An 18,808-nucleotide genomic window follows, 5' to 3' on the forward strand; every position below is an offset into this window, starting at 1 on the left:
CCTGGCCGTGGGTTGGTTCATCCCGTTCTACCTCCCTCCCCCCGTCCTACGCAATAATTCGTCGTCCTCGCATCAGCTCGGGGGAGGTGCCACGAGGATGCCTTTGACCCCGGAAGCGGAAGTGGCTGCGACGGTGGTTTCGTTCCCGGAAGTGGGTCCTCTCAAAGCTCCTGATTTGCATGGAATGACGGTTAACAATCCTTGTTGAGTGTGTCAGACTCATTCAGGATATTAAATGACTGGGACACTCCTGTGCTCAAGGAAAGAGCATGTGGTGCTCTTGAGTAAGAGCTGGCAGCAGTGACAGGACGCTTTTAGTCTGCTTTTTTGTCTTTCGAATTATTTTGTGAGCTGAAAAATGTCCTGATTTTATTTTGAAAATATTCTGACTTTTATCTATGAAGGTTTCCTACTGAGCACGCAACCTGAAACTGTTTAATGTAAGTGTATCCTTTAAATTTTGCACTGCAAAAACCAAATTTATTTCAACGATAGTTTGGCTGAGGAGCATCTATCTCAGTTTTCAGTTAGTACATTAGTTTGAGCAGTAATAGGGTGTGTCTGTCACTTTTTGTTGTTTCAGTCACATTAGATTCTCCCACCTTCCCATCAGCACCTTGATGTCTCAATTATCAGAGTAACTCACCTGATCAGAAGCCTGGTGGACACTTGGGCTACGTCTAGACTACCTGCCATATCAGCGGATTAAAATCAATTGCTCGGGGATCGATATATCGCGTCTCATCTAGCGCACTTATATCAATTCTGGAACTCCACCAACCCCAATGGAGTTGCGGAATGGACAGGGGGAGCCGCAGACATCGATCCCGCGTGGTGAGGAAGGGTGAGTAATCCGATCTTAGCTATTCGACTTCAGCTACGTTATTCACGTAGCTGAAGTTGCGTATCTGAGATCGATTTCCCCCCGTAGTGTAGACCAGCCCTTTCAACCACATGGAGTATCTTTAGAGGAACCTATCATATTAAGTTTATGTATCATTTGTCCCGAGCTCCGGCTGCACAGGAGAATGAGGCGCGAGGGCCCCGCCGAGCCCGATTTCAGCCTGGGAGAGGTCCCGGCAGCGCGTCTGAGTGAGTGACAGACACGCGGGGAGGCGTGAGTGTGTCTCTTTCTCTCAATAACCATCTCAAAGTCTCAGAGGTACCTGCAGATACTGCCTGCTGGGTTAGCAGCGCTGTCCATGGTGCTCCCAGCAACACTCCTCACTGTCACTTGGCTTACAGCAGATGCAGAGCAGAGGACCCATTGCTAGAAGCATTCCCAGCAGCCTGAGCCAGGGTCCCCACAATTTGCAATGAGCATCGAAGCATTTGTACATCCCAAACCAATATGCTGTCTGGAAAACTCAGGTTTTCTTGCTCCATGAAGGTGAGTGGGCTTTTCTCTTTCAAATGCCCATCACTAGGGAGTTTTGCTCTGCAGGAATCATGCGCCAAATTTCATCCACTCCAACCAGAGGAGCAAGGAGGACACAGCAAGGTTGGTCTGAACAAGCAATGGCTTGGGCCCCAACGGAGCCACAGTTTACTTGCTGGACACAACTCTTCCCACCTAGCAGCATGACCAGATAGTCCAATTCCTCCCCCACACTCCTTCCTCGCAGCCCTGGGCCCTGCAAATCACAAAGCCGGATTTGGATACAGTCCAGGGGTTTAAGACAGACTATAAACAGATGCAGGAAATCTACTGGAGTTGTTCTAATGAGCTTTCAGGCCGAGTCCAGTCAGGGTGAGCACCAGAAACAGACTGAGGCTCCCTCGGTCGACCTGTAGATCTGCCCCTGCAATTGTCACTAGCCAATAAGGGACAGAGGGTGATCTGGTAGTGAGAGCCTGTGGTTTGAAGTGCATTCCAGGCACTGACTGCATGTGACCTTGGGTAAGTCATGTCCCTTTCTAGGCCTCATTTTTCTCATCTGTAAAGTGGGGACAATGCCATTGACCTGCCTTACAGGGTGTTTGAGAGGCTCCTTTCATTAATACCTGAGATCCTCAGATGGAAGGAGTTTAGTGCGATATTATTATTAATTACTGTTGTTAGTAGTAGTGTCATAAACAGATTGTTAAGGGTTAATGTCCCTTCTACCTGTAAAGGGTTACAAGCAAGGAACTGGACACCTGACCAGAAGACCAATCAGAAGACAAGATACTTTTAAATTTGGGTGGAGGGAAGCTTTTGTGTGTGTTCTTTGTCCATTGTGGTGTTCTTCTCTCAGAGGGTCTGAGAGGGACCAGACATTACTACAGGCTCTCTACGTTTCTGTTCAAATAGTAAGTAAAAACAGGCGGTTTAGGCTTTTTGATTGTTTTACTCTATTTGCAATTGTGGATCTGGCTGGTTAACTTTTATATGTGTAGTTGCTGGGAATATTTTGATTTGTATTGGTACTGGGGGGAAAGTCTCTTTCTGGTGTCTGTAAGCTATAGGACCCTGTAATATTTACATCTTGAAGTTACAGAGATAATTCTTTACTTTTTCCTTTCTTTTATTAAAATATTTCTTTTTAGAGAACCTGATTGATTTTTTTTTCTTGTTTCCCTTGTTTTATTCCAGGGGATTGGGATAATTTACCAGGACGGGTGGGGGAGATGGGAGGGGGGAGAGATAGAATCTCTCTCTGTTTTCCTTGAATCTGTTTGCCTCTTTGTGGAAGGGAAGGGAGATGCTTTTCTGTATGGTGATTTAAGAGGTTGGATCAGTATCTCTCAGGATAGCCCAGGGAGGGAAATTCGGGGAGGGGGAAAGGTGGGGGAATGGTTTATTTCTCCTTGTTTTAAGAACCCAAGGGATCTGGGTTCTTGGGGTCCCCAGGGAAGGTTGGGAAGGTCAGAGTGCCCCAAAACACTATATTTTTGGGTGGTGGCAGTGCTATCAGATCTAAGATGGTAATTAAGCTTAGAGGATTCAGGTGCTAGTATCTCATTTTCTGAACTCTAAGGTTTAGATCTGAGAGGGAATGCTATGACAAGTAGGTGGAAGGAACTGGAGCTTTTCCTCTGAGGCAAAGATTAGCTGGGGTTACAGTGGCCCACCAAGCACAAAGATATTCCCCTCTTACCATTGGGCCAGATGTCCACTGATTAGAGGTCTAGCCTATAACAATTAAGGAGAATCTTCTGTGGCTTCCAGTCTCCATGGGTAACACCTAAGTGATGAAGGAGCCCCAAGTCCCCCTGGCTTTTAATGAGACTCAGGTCCCCAAATGCCTGCGTCACTTTTGAAAAGTCTACATCTTGTGCCAATATCAGGATCCTCCTGGGAGAAACTGAGGCGGGTAATAAGTCAATGTGCAGCAGTAGCAGCAGGGATAGGAGAAGTGGAAACTAACCCTGTCCTCATGTCTAGGTGTCCTTGCAATCAGCAAGAGTTACCACAGCCAGGAGTATGATAAGGAGGGATGACATGCAGCTTCTTGACATAGGTTATGTTCTCAAGTCACATATTGCAACAAGGAGACCTTTACCGTATATTTCCCCCAACTGCAGAACATATTTTAAAAATAAATATGATCCAGTCTAGAAACAGAACTTATGGATTTAAATCCAGCCTGTAGCGGGATGGACCCCAGCTCCTGCCCTGAAGGGTTAAAAACAGCCCTGGGAGGTAATGAGCTAATTCCCAGAAGTCACCAGCAAGAGGCGCCACAGGGGTGAGTCTGCTCCTCCACACAGCCATAACGTCACCAGCGGCTCCTCTGTGAGCCTTCTTGACCTTTAGTAGCTATTTAAGACCATGTGAATCCCAGAACTCAGCCTGCAGTCCTGCCCCATTGTGTCTATTACAATTCCCAGGCCTGGGCAATCCCAAACCCCACCCAGCATGGGATATTTGAAATGCTAGTCCTGGCATGAGCTGCAGGCACCAGGCCAACTCGGGAAGACAGGAAAAGTGTCAAGAGGTTTCAGCAGGGGACTGGGAATGAGAAGGTTTGAGTTCTATTCCCAGTCCTCACACTGACTCCCTCTGTGCCCTTGGCACGTCACAGCCTCACCATGCCTCAGTACCCTCATCCATAAAATGGGGATAATAATGCTTACCTACCTACTAGGACTTCTGTGAGAATTAATTACATAGTATTTGAAAATGTCATTATTACACAAATGGTAGGAATGGAGGGGAAGGACTGGGCTAGGAGGTTGCTGCTTCTATTTTGTCCTGCAGGTCAGTAAACAAAAGCAACTTTGTGGTATTTGCTCTGTGACATCTACTGCTATGTAACATCATGCTGGTACCAGGGCATTTTTTGTATTCCATGAGCTGCAAAACCTACCCGGGAAAACCTGCAACCATGAGGTATCTGGTACAGTCAGAAATCCTAGCACAGAAAAGAGACAGACAGCGCAGCTGGAGTTCAGGGGCTGCCACCCTTGAAAGCCTGCTGTATGGAACAAACTTGGCCTGATGCTGTGCATCGTCAAAAGTTATTTCAGGATGATTCACAGGCTCCATAAACCCAGTTGTCAGGATTGAGAACGGGCCCATCACACTCAGGACAGGTGGCATCCAGTGTTAGAAACAAGCTGGGTAGGCAGTTCGCACCCTGAACCCGTTCAGACAGGGTGGGATAGATTCATCCCTTCTCGTACAGGACTGGGGGCCTGATTCTCCTTTGCCCTGCACCATGTGGAGCCACTTACGCTGCACACAGTGAGTGCAATTACATAGCATTTCACACATTAAGTGCACAGCTGAAGACGTCCATACAAGGCCAGGGCACTGGGAGAATCAGCCCCTGGTGTGGGAAGTATCTTCACACAGCTCCCTAAGCCATACTCAAAGACAGGGAGCGGGAATTATCTTCACACAGCTCCCTAAGCCATACTCAAAGGCAGGGAGCCTGGAGACCAGGGAAAGGACTGCGCACAGAACTCCATTCTCACTTGTGTCCTCCACTCCCATTACCTGTGGGGAAGAATGGCTTCCAGGGACCCTAGCTGTCCTTCTCTAAGCACGAAATTTTCAGGCTCTAAATCTGCCTGGTGACTGATGCTTTCTAAACTATCCTCAATACAGCCACCTCCAGGGACCCTGCTCATAGAAGCTCTGACACCTGCTGGAGTAAATGTCAATGTTAAGAGAGCTGCAGAGAACAAAGCTAAGCCCACAAACCCCGGCCCCCCTCATCATAGGCTGCGTGACAGATGCACCACAATCCCACACCCGCAGTTATGGCCAGCCACAGTAATTAGCTAGCACCTAGCTGCTGCACAACTGGCTGCTCCTCTCCCCACCTGCTTCCATCCAACTTCCCTTCTCAGCTCTGGAGACATGAATGAATGTGTCCAATTCCAGAGAAGGGGGAGAAGCCGAGGGATCAGTGAACTACTTGGGGTGGGACTGGAAGGAGCCAATGAGAAGGCAGGGGAAAGGAAGGGAGAGGAGTGAAAGACAAGGAGGAGCAAGTAAAGACGAAAGTGAAAAAGGCCGGGTTTCTGAAGGACTGATACTCCCTGCTAGCAGGAGGGCTTGGGTGCCCTGGAGTGACACACAGCCAGGAGGTGAGTGCCTGCTCTGGGATTGCCCAGCCAGTGCCAGGGCAAGCAGCACCTGGCTGTTGAGAACCAGGGGGGGTTAAATATTTAAAAGCCAGCAGCCAAGTAAGGTGAACAGCAAACAGCTGAAGGGAGTTGGCCAGAGGAGCAGCTAAGGATTAAGCGTAAGTGGCTGGAGGGCTTGCAGCCTGAGCAAAGAGGTACGAGGTAAAAATAACCCTGGTCAAGTCAAGTGGTCTAGATTTTCAGCCTTGCTCCCTGACCTTTTGGGAGCAGGACCCAAGAGCTCAGGTTAAGCCCAGCTCCCCTGCTTGTCACTAGACAGAGGAGGCTGCCTGTGGAAACAGGAAGGTCTAAGACAAAAAATCAAGGAGTTTTCAAACCAACAATGGCTCGGAAGAGAGAGCAGTTCCACTAACCTGCTGTACCAAGGCTCCACAAGGGACCCTGGATGCTCTCGCCAGAGACTCCTTCTGCATTGGGAGCTGGCTGCCTTGTGTCCAGATGTTTGGTTTGGAAGGGAAGCGAGCCACAGGAGTACAGGACAAAGTTCTCCAGCCAGGGGTCAGTGGCAGTGTAACATGACGTCTGTCCGGTCTCCATGGTGGCAGAACTAAGGTTTATGCTACTCTCAGCCGTAGTGCAGAAGGCTGCTGGCTCTTCCATGTTGACAGGGGTCACAGAAGTTTTAGTTGAGCTCATTTCCTGTAACACACTGCTCTGCAGAAAGCTATAGTGATGCAGTGAATGGGAGGCTTGACTTTACTGCTCTACAAAGAGCATCATCATCTCTTAATGGGAGAGACAGCTGCTCAGTACCGATAGCAGCCACGCCCACAAGCCTCCTCTCTCCTAGAAAGGAATCACTGCCAGCTGAACCCCGGAGCACCAATCCAGGGGGATGGGGAGTCTGTGCCAGCTGCTCAGAAAGGCTGAAGCTGACTTTGGGGCACTGATCACTCCCATCTGTGAAAGGAGTCAAGGCTCCAAAGTGGCCTCTCTGGGCACTGCTAGCTTGGTGGGAATGTCAGTCCTGTGAGGGAGGCTAAAGTCACACAGTCACTGCACTTCTGCTGTAATGATGAGACTGCCTCATACATCACCTGGATTCCAGCGAGGTTGAACAGGTCCCATCAGCAGAATAGTCCAGACCCACAGCTGATTGCTCCCACCCTGGATCACAGGGCATGAGGGTATTAATCTCTTTCTGTTCTGAGCCAACGCCTGCATGAAATGCATCTGCAAGACACAGAACAGGGCAGGTGACCCGAGACTCCTGGGAGCCCTAGGGTCAGTACAGGTGTGACTCGGAAAGGAAACTAACAAAGGTTGGTGCTAGTGGGCAAACACAACAGAGCTCTCCCCATCATTATTAATGACTGAATGCCAGTTATGACCCTGGAATGGTGCAATGGAAATGTTCAGGTTTTGTATTGAGTTTTACTGAAGTGAATTGCAGGTCCAGGGTCACATGGCTGCACTGGGCTACCCCACTTATTAACTTGGGGAGCAGGATTCCTCTACTTATAAACTATTATTTTGTTGCTAGCAACTCTTAGTATTCATGACCTAGCTTGGTGCTTTGCACCCAGTCCAACCATGACAAGGCATTTGGGTAGCGTGAGAGATGTAGGTGCAACCTTTGGATTTTCACTTGCCAGGCTGGTGAAGGGCAAGACATTAGGAAAGTGACATGCTACCTCAGGAGCATGACATTGATTGCTTTCATCACCATGTATTTTTTGACAGGTTTCCATGCCCTGTGTGGGACTTTTGTCCTGCCCTTCCACCCCATTTCCGTTGGCGCCGAACTTTAGCACTGTTGGCCATTTTCAATTTTTTTTATTATTATTATTTTTGTGTGTGTTTGAATAGGGGAAGTGTTGTGCTTGGATACACTGAGAGAAAGGGTAAAAGACTAGAGTGAGAGAAATGGCAGGTGTTAGTAATGGAAGATTTCATCATCAGAAACATAGCTGGGTTTGTGATGACTGGGAGAACCGTATGGTGACTTGCCTGCCTGGTGCGAAGGTTGTGTATCTCTCGAGGCATCTAGACAGACTTATGTGTAGTGCTGGGGAGGAGCCGGTGGTCGTGGTACATGTAGGTACCAATGACATAGGGAAGGGTAGGAGAGATGTCCTGGAAGCCAAATTTAGGCTGCTAAGGAAGAGACTGAAATCCAAGACCTCTATGGTGGCATTCTCAGAAATGCTCCCAGTTCCATGCGCAGGGCCAGGTAGGCAGGCAGAGCTTCAGAGTCTCAATGCACGGATGAGACAATGATGTAGAGAGGAGGGGTTTACGTTCATTAGAAACTGGGGAAACTTTTGGGATGAGGGGAGCCTGTACAGGAGAGATGGGCTCCACCTAAACCAAAGTGGAACCAGACTGCTGGCACTAAACATTAAAAAGGTTGTAGAGCATTTTTTAAACTAGGAGATGTGGGAAAGCCAACTGCTGCAGAGGAGCATGTGAATCGGACACAGGCTTCTCTTAGGGGAGAATCTAATGATAGAAAATCTCCAGGTTATAGTCAGGAACAGAGGATGGAAGAGGATAATGTAAGGGCTGGATCAGATGATAAACAGTCACATAAAAAAGACTCTGGCACATCAGAAAAGGGCAGACAAATAAACAGGGACGAGTTTTTAAAGTGTTTGTACACAAAAGCTAGAAGTCTAAATAATAAGATGGGTGAACTAGAGTGCCTTGTGATAAAGGAGGATATTGATATAATAGGCCACACAGAAACCTGGTGGACTGAGAGCAATCAATGAGACACAATCATTCTGGGGTACAAAATATATCAAAAAGACAGAACAGGTCGTGCAGCGGGAGGAGTGGCACTATATGTGAAAGAAAATGTAGATTCACCTGAAGTAAAAATCTTAAGCGAATCCACATGTTCCATAGAATCGCTATGGATAGAAATGTCATGCTCTAATAAAAATATAACATTAGGGACCTATTATCGACCACCTGACCAGGACAGTAATAGTGATGATGAAATGCTAAGGGAAATTAGAGAGGTTATCAAAATTAAGAACCCAATAATAGTGGGGGATTTCAATTATCCCCATATTGACTGGGAACATTTCACTTCAGGACGAAATGCAGAGATAAAATTTCTCGATACTTTAAATGACTGCTTCATGGAGCAGCTGGTACGGGAACCCACAAGGGGAGAGGCAACTCTAGATTTAATCCTGAGTGGAGCACAGGAGCTGGTCCAAGAGGTAACTATAGCAGGACCGCTTGGAAATAGTGACCATAATACAATAGCATTCAACATCCCTGTGGGGGGAAGAACACCTCAACAGCCCAGCACTGTGGCATTTAATTTCAAAAGAGGGAACTATACAAAAATGAGGGGGTTAGTTAAACAAAAGTTAAAAGGTACAGTGACTAAAGTGAAATCCCTGAAAGTTGCATGGGCCCTTTTTAAAGACACCATAATAGAGGCCCAACTTCAATGTATAGCCCAAATTAAGAAACACAATAAAAGAACTAAAAAAGAGCCACCGTGGCTTAACAACCATGTAAAAGAAGCAGTGAGAGATAAAAAGACTTCCTTTAAAAAGTGGAAGTCAAATCCTAGAGAGGCAAATAGAAAGGAGCACAAACACTGCCAGCTTAAGTGCAAGAGTGTAATAAGAAAAGCCAAAGAGGAGTTTGAAGAATGGCTAGACAAAAACTCCAAAGGTAATAACAAAATGTTTTTAAGTGCATCAGTAGCAGGAAGCCTGCTAAACAACCAATGGGGCCCCTTGACGATCGAAATACAAAAGGAGCACTTACAGACAATAAAGTCATTGTGGCGAAACTAAATGGATTCTTTGCTTCAGTCTTCATGGCTGAGGATGTTAGGGAGATTCCCAAACCTGAGCTGGCTTTTGTAGGTGACAAATGTGAGGAACTGTCACAAATTGAAGAGTCACTAGAGGACATTTTGGAATTAATTGATAAACTCAATATTAACAAGTCACCAGAACCAGATGGCATTCACCCAAGAGTTCTGAAAGAACTCAAATGTGAAGTTGCGGAAATATTAACTAAGGTTTGTAACCTGTTCTTTAAATCGGCTTCGGTACCCAATGACTGGAAGTTAGCTAATGTAACACCAATATTTAAAAAGGGCTCTAGAGGTGATCCCGGCAATTACAGACCGGTAAGTCTAACGTCGGTACCGGGCAAATTGGTCAAAACAATAGTTAAGAATAAAATTGTCAGACCCATAGAAATACATAAACTGTTGAGCAATAGTCAACATAGTTTCTGTAAAGGGAAATCGTGTCTTACTAATCTATTAGAGTTCTTTGAAGGGGTCAACAAACATGTGGACAAGAGGGATCCAGTGGACATAGTGTACTTAGATTTCCAGAAAGCCTTTGACAAGGTCCCTCACCAAAGGCTCTTACGTAAATTAAGCTGTTATGGGATAAAAGGGAAGGTCCTTTCATGGATTGAGAACTGGTTAAAAGACAGGGAACAACGGGTAGGAATTAATGGTAAATTCTCAGAATGGAGAGGGTAACTAGTGGTGTTCCCCAAGGGTCAGTCCTAGGACCAATCCTATTCAATTTATTCATAAATGACCTGCAGAAAGGGGTAAACAGTGAGGTGGCAAAGTTTGCAGATGATACTAAACTGCTCCAGATAGTTAGACCAAAGCAAATTGTGAAGAACTTCAAAAAGTTCTCACAAAACTAAGTGATTGGGCAACAAAATGGCAAATGAAATTTAATATGGATAAATGTAAAGTAATGCACACTGGAAAAAATAACCTCAACTATACATACAATATGATGGGGGCTAATTTAGCTGCAAAGAGTCTTGGCGTCATCCTGGATAGTTCTCTGAAGATGTCCATGCAGTCGCAGAGGCAGTCAAAAAAGCAAACAGGATGTTAGGAATCATTAAAAAGGGGATAGAGAATAAGACGGAGAATATATTATTGCCCTTATATAAATCCATTGTACGCCCACATCTCGAATACTGTGTACACATGTGGTGTCCTCACCTCAAAAAAGATATTCTAGCACTAGAAAAGGTTCAGAAAAGGTCAACTGAAATGATTAGGGGTTTGGAGAGGGTCCGATATGAGGAAAGATTAAAGAGGCTAGGCCTCTTCAGCTTGGAAAAGAGGAGACTAAGGGGGGATATGATAGAGGTATATAAAATCATGAGTGATGTGGAGAAAGTGGATAAGGAAAAGTTATTTACTTATTCCCATAATACAAGAACTAGGGATCACCAAATGAAATTAATAGGTAGCAGGTTTAAAACAAATAAAAGGAAGTTCTTAATACAGCGCACAGTCAACTTGTGGAACTCCTTACCTGAGGAGGTTGTGAAGGCTGGGACTATAACAATGTTTAAAAGGGAACTGGATAAATTCATGGTGGCTAAGTCCATAAATGGCTATTAGCCAGGAAGGGTAAAGAATGGTGTCCCTAGCCTCTGTTCATCAGAGGATGGAGATGGATGGCAGGAGAGAGATCACTTGATCATTGCCTGCTAGCTTTACTCCCTCTGTGGCACCTGGCACTGACCACTGTCGGTAGACAGATACTTCACTAGATGGACCTTTGGTCTGATCCGGTAAGGCCATTCTTATGTTCTTATGGCTAAATGAAAAAAGTGTCTTCAGGAAGCCTGCTTTTCAAAGGGGTTTTCTTCTTTTCTAATCCACTGTCTTCACGGGAATGTTTCAAGTGGTTCTCACTAAAATCCCCATAGGGAAAAAACTTTTAAAACCTTTTTCTTAGTAAGGGTTTGTGGGTTTAGGCCTAGGATGCTTCTGCATGGTCTTTTTTTTTTTATTGAAACATCCTCATAAATAAAGAAATGTGTTTTCAGATAGCCTGTTTTTCAAAGGGGTCATCTTCTCTCTAATCCTCTACCTTCAAATTGTTCTGACTAAAATATAACCACATTAGTCTAAAACTTTTTTTACTTTTATAAACAGTTTTTTAACCTTAAACTGTTTCTGCAGACTTACATTTTATTAAAACATCTATGCCAAAGGGGCCATACAGCCTATTTTTCAAATGGGTCTTCTTTTCTAATCACTACCTTCAGAAGGCTGTTTTAAGTGCTTCTTACTAAAACCTTCTTCTTGTCAGGTTTAGACCAGGGGTGTTTTTTTATTGAAACACCCCTGTAACTAAAGGAGTGTCTTTAGGTGGGGTTTTTCTTCTAAAGTGTTTATTTAATAAGTTAAAACAGAGGGAATTTTAGCCATTACTTTACAAATAAACGCACCTTTACTAGTGTGTGCTAGTTAGCATTTGTGACGGGGTTTTGTTGGTTTAGTTTAGAGCAAAGCAGGTGGCCTCTTACAAAAACAAAAGGCAAAAATCGTAGGCTCCATACCTTCGCTTTTTTAAACGTTAAGGGTAAAAACGCTTTCATTTTATATAGTAAGCTTATTTACACTTAACGTTCCTGTTCTTTTTAGTACAAGGCTTTCTCATCTCTAATTACAAAAGCTTCTTTCTTTATATTGTTCTTACTAATCCTGTTAGCCTAAAACCTAGAAGAAAAACTTTTATAAACAGATTTTTAAACCGTGGGGCTAAATAAATAAGTGTTTATTCCTTTACAAAACTTTCACCTCTTTGTTAAAAAGTGGGAAAAAAACAAGCTTCTTCTCTCTAATTTAGTGGTTAACAAAATAAAAAATATATAAACTGTTACTAAATCGTGGGGTTTTAAACCTGGGGTGCTCTATTTTATTAAAACACCCCTGTAAATAAAGGGCTGTGTCATTAAGTCAATATAAAGCAGAGCTTTATTCCATTACAAAACTTAATGTAACTAACTTATGTTGGTTAAAAATCAGCCTCCTTTTTAATCACAGCTATCATCTGCAAAAGCCCATTGTTTTATATTGGGCTTACAAAACACAAAAAATAACCAGTGCTAGCCTAAAACCTAGAAAAAAACCTTTAAAATTGTTTGTTACTAAACTTTTATTGAAATCCCTTTGTAAAAAAAGTAGGTATGATTGGCAGTTACAAGGAAGGTGGAGGGAAGGGGAAGGGGGAGAAAAGGGAGTTGGCTCTTGTTTAAAATCTTGGGCCACTAAAATTGGTTCAGAAAATAAATTTTATAACGCGGTTGTAAAACCACCTCTGATTGGCCCAATCCAAGGGCGATTTGATAAACAGCCTGAAAGTTTCTAAGCTGTGCCATTGCCTCATTTTACAGAAAAACAGTCAAGGTAAAGCTCTCGCTCTCTCCGATTCAACCATGTGCTCTTTCTCTTTCCTTTGTTCTTTCTTTTAGCCCCTCTTTTTTCTTAACTTACTCTGATACTGAATGGTTTTTTATTATGTGCTTGCTAAATTTCCTAGCTTTTAATGTTTGTATTTACTTTTTTATTCTCTTTTTTATTAAGTGCTTGGTAAATTTCCTTTTTAAACCTAGTTTTAATGTTTTTAGCCAGTTTTTTGGCTCTGTGCTTACTACATTTCCTTTTTAATCCTCTTTTTATAGCTTTTATTTACTTTTTAGTCATGTGCTTAGTACATTTCCTTTTTAAACCTAGCTTTTAATGTTTTTAGCCAGTTTTTGGCTCTGTGCTTAGTAAATTTTCTTTTTAAATCTAGTTTTGTTTTTTGTCAGTTTTTCACCACGTGCTTACTAAATAGGTTTTGTCTTAGTTTTTAATACTTTTTAATGCTTTTGTTATTCACTTTATCATGTGCTTACTAATTTTTCTTTTTAATCCTGTTTTTATATCTTTTTAATGTAAGGTAAAGTGCATTGGGACTACAGGATTGGTTCAACAAGTTCATTCTGTGACCTAATTGTAAAACAGCCTCTGAGTGGTCCACCGAAAGAAGGGGCTAGCTTCCCAGGAGCGTAGCCCAAAATAGCTATCATTTCACTACCAACAGTCAAGGGGGCAGGATGTTTTGCTCTCCCTGTGTTCAGCAACACCAGCATTCTATTCGTTAATAACCTGCCCTTTACCAACAGCAAGCCTTACTCAACGTATCTAAGCACAAACACACGGTGGGGTAAAATATTTCGCTCTGCCTCTGTTCAGTAATACGAACACTCTATTTTTTAATAACAAAGCTCCTTACTCACTCGCATCAAATAAACTTACCTGAACGTCTCTCACTCTAAACTTCCAATGTATCGAATTTTCTATTCTTTTATAGCATACCTTTACAAGCCACCTTTTTTCAATAAACCTTCCCCAAACTTTAAACTTCTCTCACTCTAGTCTTTTTTTCTCTCAGTGTATCCAAGCACAACACTTCCCCCATTCAAACACAACATTTTTTTTCAAAGTGGCCAATGGCACCAAATTTTGGAGCCAATAGAAATGGGATGGAAGGCTTGGACAAAAGCCCCACAGGAGGCATGGAAACCTGGCAAAAATGCATGGTGATGAAAGCTATCAAGGACATATTACTTACCTCTATGGAGGTGTGGGGTTGGAAGGAACCAGATGCCAACTTCACCAATGAGTGAGCACTGTCAACTGCCATGGCACCGGTTATACCCTCTCCAGAGTGGTATCTACCATGATAACAGTTGGATGCAGCAGTAGGGGGCTACTCTGCTATAAACCTTTTGACACTCACTGTGTCAACAATGATGCCCAACAGGAATAGAGTGCTGCCCTCATTGCAGGGAGGAGGTGACTGATACAAACTCCTTATTTCCACACAGATGGCTAAGGGGGGTGTTCCAAAGAGGATGGAGCTTGGCTGTTCTCAGTTGTGGCAGATGAGTGAACAAGGAGCAATGGTCTCAAGTTGCAGTGGGGGAGGTCTAGGTTGGATATTAGGAAACACTATTTCACTAGGAGGGTGGTGAAGCACTGGAATGGGTTATCGAGGGAGGTGGTGGAATCTCTTTCCTTCAAGGTTTTTAAGGCCCGGCTTGACAAAGCCCTGGCTGGGATGATTTAGTTGGTGTTGGTCCTGCTTTGAGCAGGGGATTGGACTAGATACCTCCTGAGGTCCCTTCCAACCCTGATATTCTGTGATTCTAACAGCGCAAAGAGGAGGCCTGTGTTCCAGAGCATAATCCTGCCATGTCTGCTTGATTCAGTAATGCTGAGTAACTGATCCCAAGGAAGCAGGGATAGCTAATACTGCCCCTCTGTTTATCAAGAGGTGATCCTAAAACAGGCTTCCATTTGCCTGGACCACATCCCAAGACCACTGGGAGGAGACCAACCTGCAGCTTGTGGAATGCAGGATCTACTATCAGGCTGATGTTTTGCTTGGCGAGTTGAAGGCTCCTCATAGGTTGAACTGATGAGCTTTTCCAGCCACCTGAGCTGGGCTCTTTGATGACGATGGTAATTGGCAAACCAGTAATAGACCTGATCTGACTTCAAGTTCGTATCCTGAGCCAAAGTGTCCTGCAAATCCAGGTAACCAGGGGAAAAAGAATAAACCACATCCAAATAACCATGCTCGTCCCTCCAGTTCCAAAAGCAATCAGACAATATGAGCTTCCAGACCCTTATGCAGGTCCCTGGAGAACATGCATAGCTCCCACTGATTGATCAGCTCATGAAGAGGAAGAGAGCAGAAAAAGCTAATTCTCCCTTGACATCCTACGAGAGAAAGGGAACCCCAAGAATCCCAATGGGTTTTTGCCTTATTTGTAATTTAACGGCTATAAATAATCAACTAATGGAAATAAGCACATTTTTAGAAGTGAAGGTAATTTACCATTGTAACACAAATTATTGGGCTCAGCGCAGGAATCACTGGGTGACATTCTATGGCCTGCCTTATGCAGACTAAACTCTCATAATGGTCTATTCTCGCCTTAAAAAATAATCTGTGACAGGACTTTAAAATCTCTTGTGTATTACATTGAAAATCTACATTAAGAGAACATTTGATTTAAGCAATCAAAAGTCCAGATGTGCTAGGTAAGGTTTCACATGTAACCTTTACTCTTCTCCCTTGTATATATTCATTACTATAATCTTTCATTAAATGATCATAGATTTCTTAAATACAGTACAACAATTTTTCTCTGTTAGATATGTGTAGCATCTTGCAATATATTTTCCTACTTTTAAACTTACTATACTATCATTGTGACAATGAAACTATGTCTTTATTGATTTTGGCTATTTATATAATATATTTTCCTCTTTCTCAAGTAAGTAGTTTAAAAATTTAGTCAACATACATGTATTATATATTTTGTTTTCAATCAGAAGAGCAACCTTCCTTGGGTATAATTCAAGGAAGTTAACCACAAAGCGAATTTAGTCACAAACTTGGGGGCCTTATACATGCTATCAAATTTCACTGTTACTCTATGTTGTCGTATTTAATCAGCGGCATACTGTGTGAGAATGGCTTGCTGTGTGCATTGCATAAAATAACTTTAAGAGATTCAAAGTAGTACACAGGCACATATCTAAGGTTGTAGAAAAATTATTACATTAAACTACTTGATAAATTACAAGATCACGTAGCATAATGTTTACACACAACAGGACACAGTTATGGTCTAGTGTGCTATTTTCCACTGTCATTTCCTGACTTCTAAGCGCTTAACTGAGCAACCATAGCATTCTCTTAATAAACATTTTTGCATATTGCTGCTGTTTTAATGAAAATATATATTAAAAAACATATTTCACAATGCAGAACTAAGCTAAACATGTCCAGAATAACCTGTTCCCCATACACCATGGGGGCTTGAAGGATGGAGCCCCTTGAGTGAAAATTTTAGGAGTGCTGCAGTTTTTACCTTATAAAACCGGGAATCAGACAAGTATCAGAGGGGTAGCCATGTTAGTCTGAATCTGTAAAAGCAGCAAAGAGTCCTATGGCACCTTATAGACTAACAGATATATTGGAGCATGAGCTTTTCTGGGTGCATGCATGCATCCGATGAAGTGGGTATTCGCTCACGAAAGCTCATGCTCCAATACATCTGTTAGTCTGTAACATGCCACAGGACTCTTCGAATCAGACAAGGATTCCAGACAAGTCCTGGCTCATTCAGAGGCCACTTTCACTACATCTGTCTCTGTCCAGCTAAGCTAGATACACACATGCACAGGGCTGACTATTTTGGCTGCAAACTTTACAAGCCTAGCAAGAAAACTCAGTGCACTTTTAAATGGGTTATAACTCAGTCAAATCACAACCAGTTAGCACCAGAATACCTACAGTGCTTCTCAGGGAGAGCTATTTCCCTGCCAAATTTCACCCAGCCATTTCAACACTAGAGCTGCTAAAACACTATTATAACAGGGAAGACATTTTCTCCCACTTCTTTGCTCTACAGAACGACTGAGTTTCTTTTGCTTAAGCTTAAAAAAATATTAGAACACACACCCCTTTGGGCAATGATCAAAGATGAGAAACTGCAGTCCGAAACCGGACTGAAACAAGGGATTAGATTGAAAACATTTATGTCGCCTTTATCACAGTAGCTGCTGCTGTTCCTGTGCAAGGCAACGTTCAGCAACAGCCCGAGTAACATTGTAGCATATAGCATCCATACCAGCTGATCAATGTTTGGATTCATTGTCACATTTGCAGCAAATCTGCGCAGCATTCTGAGCACTTTTTTTGGATAGTTTTGCTTCGTTGTGTTTCAGGACAGAAGGAAACTGGTGGAGGATTCCTGTGCAGAAAAGAAAGTATAATCACCAAGGTCCCAAAACTGCACCATTAAACTCAATGGAAGTTTTGCCATTGATTGCAATAGGAGTAGGCCAAAGTTTCAAGTTAACAGTGAAACCTGTTCCCCAAGAAAGGTCCATCTTAGGATGTGAATACAGCCTTTTAGTTTCCATCCACCACACTCCCAAATTACAGTAAAGGAAGAGCAGCAGATCATCCCCCTGCCAAGGTACCTCTTCCTGCATCGGAATTTCTGCATCGATGTCAGGGAATCTGTGTGGTTTTTCTCCATGTCTTCGTGGTAGTGGATCTCATTCCAAAGTCGCACCAGCTCCTTCTTCTCTTTCACCCTGCAACACTAAGACAATAGCAAGGGCTGAGCACACCCTCTCCAGACAGTCAACTAATGTCTTTTACAGAAGGGATAAAACCCCTCTGTACCCTGAAAGTACTGAAAGGGATTCACGCTGGATCAGCTGAGTTGGTAGCCTTCCCCAAAAGTATGAGTCTCTTGCATGGACCACTGTTACTTCTCAACCCTGCACAGGGCACTCCATGCAAGAAAAGAGCTCATTATGCACCTGTGGCTTTAAAAAAAAAAAAACAGCGAATTTAGACCTCATGAATGGTCCAAAGCCGACAGCTCTGGAAACTGAAGTCTCTTCTCGCCGCAGAACACACACAGCACGATCACTAGCAGCCCAAGCTTCCTCACACCATCCCACCCATGGGCTTCATCCTACAAGGGGTTGAGCACTCAGTACCTGATCCAGCAAGACACTTAAGGACATGATGAGCTTTAAGCACAAGAAGAATCTCAATTCCAATGGGAATTGCACTTGTGTGGTCCCTGGAGTCTTTTACATTCCAAAAAATGCTTTCTTTTGTTAAGATATGTTTTGTCCATGATTTCCCTACAGAGCTCAGCACTGTGTACGCCTCCCCCAAACTCCTCAGGGACCTCAACAGGGATGTTCTGACTCCTGATATATATGTTATCAGAGCTTGTCTAACATCACTTCTCCACCTTCCCTGTAGTTCCACTGAAGTGACCACTGATTGCACATTCCTACCTCCAGGAGTCTGCAGGCTGTGTCATGCTGTCCCTTGTGGATAAGGACAAGCACACAGGCTCTGACTATATTGATGTTGGTGAGGAAATATTCCTGAAGTTTGCACCCCATCATTGCCTTGACCAGCTTTTCCAGGCTGCGAGACACGCTCTGAAGATCGCCACAGAGTTGTCCTGCTAGATCCAGCAGCTTGGCCTGTGGAGGGTCCTTGTTTTCATTCTTACTAAGCAGCGCCATGAATCGCTTCATGCTTACATTCATCCAGACACCTCTTTTATGCAACAATGAAACAGCATCTGATGTGCGAGCTGCCAGACAAACACTCCCCTCCCTATCAAGACACATTGCTAGCTTCTAATTCTCTCTTATGCTATATGTTAAAATACTTCACTGCACTTCTATAGCACTTTCTACCTTACTGTCTCAAATTACAAAGAGTAATTAAGTCTCTCTATCCTCCTGTTAAGACAAGAAGCGTTCCAGGTTTGCAAGTGGAAAAACGGAGACACAGAGAGGTGCAGTGACTTGCCCCAAATGACAAGACAGTGGAACACTTTGTAATCATCAAACTTAGAGAACAAAAGC

At 43.5% G+C, this 18,808-nt stretch overlaps 1 pseudogene; it reads right to left on the reverse strand.

The window, feature by feature from the left end:
• Nucleotides 1–18,568, reverse strand: part of LOC115643694 — a 75,516-nt pseudogene extending 56,948 nt beyond the window's left edge.
• Nucleotides 18,569–18,808: the final 240 nt, after the last annotated feature.

This window comes from Gopherus evgoodei, unplaced genomic scaffold, assembly GCF_007399415.2.
Source record: "Gopherus evgoodei ecotype Sinaloan lineage unplaced genomic scaffold, rGopEvg1_v1.p scaffold_67_arrow_ctg1, whole genome shotgun sequence".
Classification (NCBI taxonomy): Eukaryota; Metazoa; Chordata; order Testudines; family Testudinidae; genus Gopherus; species Gopherus evgoodei.